Consider the following 6,578-nt stretch of genomic DNA (forward strand, 5'->3'; position numbering starts at 1 on the left):
TCTAATAAATATTGAATAAATACAAACTCCAAATAAATATGCAAATAAAATTATCGCTTAGTCATAAAAAACTCAAGCGCATCAATAAATAAATCAAAAGTCCCCACCAGCCGAATTTTGTTGCAAGAATATAAAAATGGGGATATTGCTGCGCTAAAATGTAAAGATAAAAACATACATGAATAAAAAGTCAACAGACCATATGAAAGCAGCCAGCACCTGATCTAGAATCAGATATACCAGATCTAAATAGCAATATAGAATGGGATTGGTGCAGCGCTAACACAATTGAATCCACAGTCCATACAAATATTCAAATGGATCAAATACAAAAGTGCAGTAAACAAAAGTTCATCAGAGAGTGCTCCAATAAAGAAGGGAAACTGTCCACCACTTCAAACTTGGAAAAAGCCCCGAGTGCAGGAACCGCCACCAAGATAATAAATGGCCTCTTACCAAATTGCAATGACCCCCATTACAAGGTTCAAAGACAGCCTGTGTGATCAAATCAGTGCCCAGATCGACATGTATCGATTCCCAGTGTTCCCTCAGCAGCTCCGACCGGAACAAGTGAACATAAGGAAAAGAGGGACAACTCCAATAGTGAAGTACGTTCACAGGTTTATTCAGTAAAAGCAGATTGGCAACTCACGTTTGCATGAAGAAATCACAGCATGTCTCGGAGCTATACTCCTAGGAGTATAGCTCCGAGACATGCTGTGATTTCTTCATGCAAACGTGAGTTGCCAATCTGCTTTTACTGAATAAACCTGTGAACATACTTCACTATTGGAGTTGTCCCTCTTTTCCTTATGTTCACTTGTTCCGGTCGGAGCTGCTGAGGGAACACTGGGAATCGATACATGTCGATCTGGGCACTGATTTGATCACACAGGCTGTCTTTGATCCTTGTAATGGGGGTCATTGCAATTTGGTAAGAGGCCATTTATTATCTTGGTGGCGGTTCCTGCACTCGGGGCTTTTTCCAAGTTTGAATTTTGTTGCAAACCTAACCCAGCACCGTGGCCATTTCAATAATATTTTGCAAGCCCAAATTAAAGATATCAAGGCCAACGTCCGACAGATGAATGCCATCCTGTCTATATAAGCCAGAAAAACCCCCTTCAAGATCAACGTGTCGATATGAAAAAATTCCAACAGACGGGTGAATTTCGCAATCGAATGGTTGACTCTCCTGTGAATCTTATCTAGTGTACGGAGTTCGGGAGATGCCAACCAAACAAAACGGGGCACTATTTCTGAAAATACCACCGAAGACCCTGGGAAGAATGATCTTAACGAAACGAAATCACGTTTTATCATCAACATCAACTCTAAAGTCTTACATTTACCAACGTCGTTACCACCTAAGTGTATGATTATCAACGAAGGTAAAGGCCATAGCTGAGATAATCTATAAATATGTGTGAAAAGGTTAGACCATTGTAGACCCCGTATGCCTTTCCAAAGAACATGAAAGGATGTAGGAGGAAAAGATAAACTGGATGTATAACACCGTTTACATGCTCTCTTATGGGCCCAATATATAAAGGAATGTCCAATAATCCAAATGCAATATCTGGGACCTGAGAGAATTAAAGAGACAAATTAGGGCGAATATATAAACCAAATCTATGAGAGTCCCATCTACCTAGACGCTTAATAATAGAAACATAAAGACCCAGCCTAGCGGCTTCTGTGGTGGCTCCAATACAGAATGAGTGGGAAGAAAATTTAAATTGAGCTAAACCAAGAATAGAAAGGCAGCGCTTAAAAACTGCTGAGAACTGAAATCTTGACACAGGGACTCCATTATTATGAACCAAAAAATTGCCATCCCCGGGTGGCCTGATGGAAATATATTTTCTCAAGATGAGAATTGGGCAGATAATGGAGTCGCCACAAGCCTGCAGACTGAGCCATTGACCTGTTCCCGAAACATCAGTTTTTGAGCTACGAATAAAAATCGCCGCACATTAATCAGAAAGAACAACATATGGAAATCTCAGACCAGAAAGACCTAACTTATTATCTGGTAATAATTCAGAAATTCGCAATGCAGCGAAAAACATTAAAACAAAAGCTGCGGCGGGGCTCCGATATGGCTGCTTAGACTGGGAGCTCCGCACTGATCTGGCTGCATCGCACCCCATCCAGTGGCATCCGCAGCCATCCTGCTCCACAAAGTGGACCGGCACCTCGTCCTCATCCCCGGACACCTCCCGGACCCCGCAGTCATCAGTATTTCCGCCTGGATCGGCCCGGAAAGCTCTTTTAGTTTTGAGGCCTACCCGCCCTGATCCGACGGCATCGTGTTTAGCGCACCATCCAGCGGGATCAGCAGCCATCCTGAGCAGCAACGTATCCCTACACCTCTCTCTCATCCCCGGACACCTCCCAGACCCCGCAGGCACCATTATTACAGCCCGGATCGGCCCGGAAAGTACTTTCTAGTTTGAGGCCGCTCCACAGCCCCGCCGGCCATCCGATTCTCAGCAGGGCTCTCCCCCACATATCTTGGACCCACAGCTGTTCCCTACTGCCCAGGGACCCCCAGGGGACACTTTCTCCTCACCCCATCTGTCCCCAGCATCCGCGGAATCACTAATAGGGCACACACTGGATGATCTCCTGCTATCCCCTATGGAGGCCTGCAATCCCCATGGCTCCCTCAGGTATTCTGTCACCACAGCTCAACTTGACATAGCCACTCTGTTTGTAAAATTCTCTGAGCTGCTGGATAGGGAGCTCTCCGTCACTGCTGCAAAAATTACAGGAGAGATAAAGGCTGGTTTACATAATCTAGGATCCAGGATTGAAGCGATTGAATCCAAACTTGATCAAACGGTCGCCAGGACCACCCAAAATACTGATCTTATTCAAACTCTGCATGATCAGCTTGACTCTGCAATGTCAAAGATTGATGATCTGGAGAACAGAACACGTCGCTATAACTTTCGGATAAGGGGGATCCCTGAAAAATTCACTGATACCACAGAGATAGTGCATTCTCTCATCAAAAACCTGATTCCAGAAATACCTCAGCATAAGCTGGAACTAGACAGAGCTCACAGGGCCCTTGGTCCCCCCAGATCTGATGGACTTCCCAGAGACATAGTGGTCAAACCTCATTATTTTTCTGTGAAAGAGGAAGTAATGAAACGTGCCAGAGCCTCATACAATCTTACATTCCAGGAACAACCAATCCAAATATTTGCAGACCTCTCATCATACACGATTCAGAAACGCAGAGCTCTCTCTGTTCTGACCCAGAAAGAAATCAAATACTGGTGGCTGTTTCCATTTAAACTGAAATTTGCCTTCAAGAATAAGAACTATTCCTTTGCTACCCTCCCGGAAAGGGAACGATTGCTTCTGGACTTGGGACTCATATCCAGGACCCCCTCCTCACCACCACAGGAATCGCCCAATACGGCAGCGAAACGCCAGATGCCGTCCAGCCCGCTGACACCCCTCTGGAAGAAGCCGAATACCAAGCGATCCAAGGATTCCAATCATCCCGGCTGAAAGACTCTCCTGTCACCTGTTCTGGTTTCTCACATGCTTTAGACTTTCGGTTTTCGCTGAAACCCAAAGTTGCCAAGATTTCAACTTTTGTTGATTGGAGGTCCTCCTCCAGAATCTGCCCTGAACTTTGAATTGCACACTGTTTTTTTTTTCTCTTTGCTATGTGTTTTTTGTGAGCTTTGAGAATTTCATGATGGCACACCATGCTACTCCCCTCCCCAGGGTTGTGAACCCCCTTCTTTCTTTCCCCACCCTCACCTCTTTTCATCCCCTTCCCACCCTCCTGTTCCCCTTCCTCCCCGCCCTCCCATTCTCGCCCTCCCATTCCCTCCACCTCCTCGCACCCCCCCCCCCAATTTTGCCGGTTTTCTTATGACATTGATGGCGGTTGTCATTTCTCAGATTATACATGTTTATAGTCATGGGGCGCTGCAGCCGGATTCCTGGGTGGAACCCCTCCCCTTGCTGGGAGAATATTTTGGGTACATTCTTCCCTAGGGTGGCAATGGAATCATCCCCCTTGCCCCCCTGGAGGCGGAATTTTTTTAGTTTTTTCCTCTATCTGTCTTTCTTCTCTCTTTTTTTCAGTTTTCCTGACAGGTCACAACCACGAGATGATGCACAAAGCCCCTACTCTCCTGTGGAGCTTCGCTGGATGCCAGACGTTCAAATGTATCAAGTAGGTGACTTGTGGTCGTGTGAGTTCTTCACCCCTCTGCTCCATGGCTAACTCCCCTACACTACCCCCTATCTTGAAGATAGGGACACATAATGTTCAGGGCCTTAACTCTCCTGTAAAGCGCAGAAAAGCGTTTCAATATTATCATAGCCAGAAACTTGATGTAATTCTCCTCCAAGAAACTCACTTTCCTAGCTCGTACAACCCCAAATGTGTCCACTCTAAATTTCCCTTGTTTTTTCTGCCCAATGCAGAGGTAAAGACTAAGGGAGTGGTTATCGCCTTCTCCCATAGGTGCAAATTTTCCCCCATAATGGAAAACAGAGACCCAGAGGGACGGTTTATTCTGGTAAAGGGGGCCATTGATGATCACGTCTTCACCTTCATATCATACTATGCTCCTAACAAAGCACAGAGCTCGTTTTTCTCGCAGCTTTTCCGCACATTGCAACCTATGCTTGAGGGCTCGGTGATTTGGGGGGGGGGGGCTCCAATGTCGATTTTGACACATGAGTAGATAAAAAGAGGCCACTGGGCTCCCAAGCGGGTCGTCCCACTAAAAGTAGTATTCTCGCGGCCAAGCTCATACATGACCAAGGCTTGATCGACATTTGGCGAGAACTAAACCCCACCCACAAAGACTACACTTTTTATTCAACACCACATCATTCCTTTTCCAGAATCGATCATATTTTACTCCCTGCACACCTCACGCCTTTGGCTTTGAAATCCTTCATTAGGGACACCGCTTGGTCTGACCATGCATTGGTCACATTGCTCCTGCAGAGCCCTCATACCCGTCCATTACATAATAATTGGAAGCTAAACGAATCCCTCCTTAAAGACCCAACCAGTAAATCACAGATTGAAAAAGAGATCAAAGAATACTTCTCCATTAATGACACAGGGGACACATCTCCGGGCATTCTATTGTCAGCCCACAAGGCCACCATTAGAGGCGCCATTATTCACCTTTCCTCTCAGATACACAAGGAGAGACGCCTTGACCTGACACGGCTAGAATTAGAATTCCTGGCACTTAAACCGCGTCTTAAAAGCAACCCTACCTCAGTTCCCATAGCGGAGCTGGACTCGGTTAGAACTCAACTTAATTTGGCATTGACGGCTAAAGCTGACAAACACCTCCGTTGGACGAGAGCGCGCTTCTATTTTCAGAGAGATAAAATTGGTTCACGTTTGGCTTCCACCCTCTCGCCCAAACCGTGTCTGCAAGCTCCCCCTCTAGTGAAACTCCCAAATGGTACTGATACTCGCAATCTCCAGAATATAACAAAGGCCTTTAAATACTTTTACACTGATCTTTACAGCAAGGCCCCTGACCCGCCCCCACTCTCAACTCCACTCGTTTCTAGCCTCTATTCCTCTCCCTAAACTAACTGATGACCATCGTGCACTATTGGATGACCCTATATCGGCAGAAGAAATAGAACTAGTCATTAAAGACATTTAGAGTAGCTCCGCACCTGGCCCAGATGGCTTTTCGATCCCGTACTATAAATCCTTCGGTCCGATCCTGGCCCCCTACCTAGCAAGGCTATTCAATGATCTTCGCACGAACCCACAACTAGATACCTCCCTCAATGCGGCATATATTACGGTAATACCCAAGCCTGGCAAAGATTCTAGCGTTAGAAATTATAGACCGATTTCGCTTATAAATAATGACCTCAAAATACTGACCAAGATATTGGCTAACAGACTTTCCTCCTTCATTGCCCAATATATTAATAAAGACTAGGTAGGATATATCCCGGGCAGGCAAGGACCAGATCAAATTAGACGCGCTATTGATGTTATCTCATTGTTGCAATCAGGGTGGGATAGGGGCCCGCCCCAGGAGGGTATTCTCCTTTCTATCGATCTGCAGAAAGCCTTTGACTCTATTTCTTGGTCATACTTGTTCTCTATATTAGATACTTGGGGTTTTGGAACACGGTTTGTTAATATCTTGAAAGCGTTATACTCCAACCCCAACGCTAAAGTCAGATTCCAAGGCTGTTACTCAAAATCTTTCCAGATATCAAGAGGTACCCGCCAGGGCTGTCCCCTCTCCCCCCTCCTGTTTGCGATTGCAATTGAATTGAAACACTAGCCGTAGCTATCAGTAATGACACTAACATTCATGGAGTTCACTGCGCCCAGGGCACTCACAAATGCGCCTTGTTCGCAGATGATTTACTCTTATTTATCACGTCCCAGCTGATTTCCCTTCCCAATGTGTGTAGGCTTTTAACAACGTTCAGAACTATTTCCGGACTACAAGTGAATATGGCCAAATCAATGGCTCTGAACATAAACATGCCCCCCCCCCCTAGTGATAGCTAACCTGAAAGATCATTTTCCATTCGCA

The 6,578-nt window shown here is 45.7% G+C and overlaps 1 pseudogene across 1 annotated transcript; it reads right to left on the minus strand.

The window, feature by feature from the left end:
* Nucleotides 1-1,009: 1,009 nt before the first annotated feature.
* On the minus strand, nucleotides 1,010-3,733 carry LOC309550361 (annotated as a pseudogene). Its single transcript has 2 exons — nucleotides 3,562-3,733; nucleotides 1,010-1,586 (listed from the first exon to the last, which is right to left on the minus strand). The product of its transcript is annotated as an uncharacterized misc_RNA (transcript).
* Nucleotides 3,734-6,578: the final 2,845 nt, after the last annotated feature.

Source organism: Pelophylax lessonae, assembly GCF_965119305.1.
Source record: "Pelophylax lessonae genome assembly, chromosome: 3".
Classification (NCBI taxonomy): Eukaryota; Metazoa; Chordata; class Amphibia; order Anura; family Ranidae; genus Pelophylax; species Pelophylax lessonae.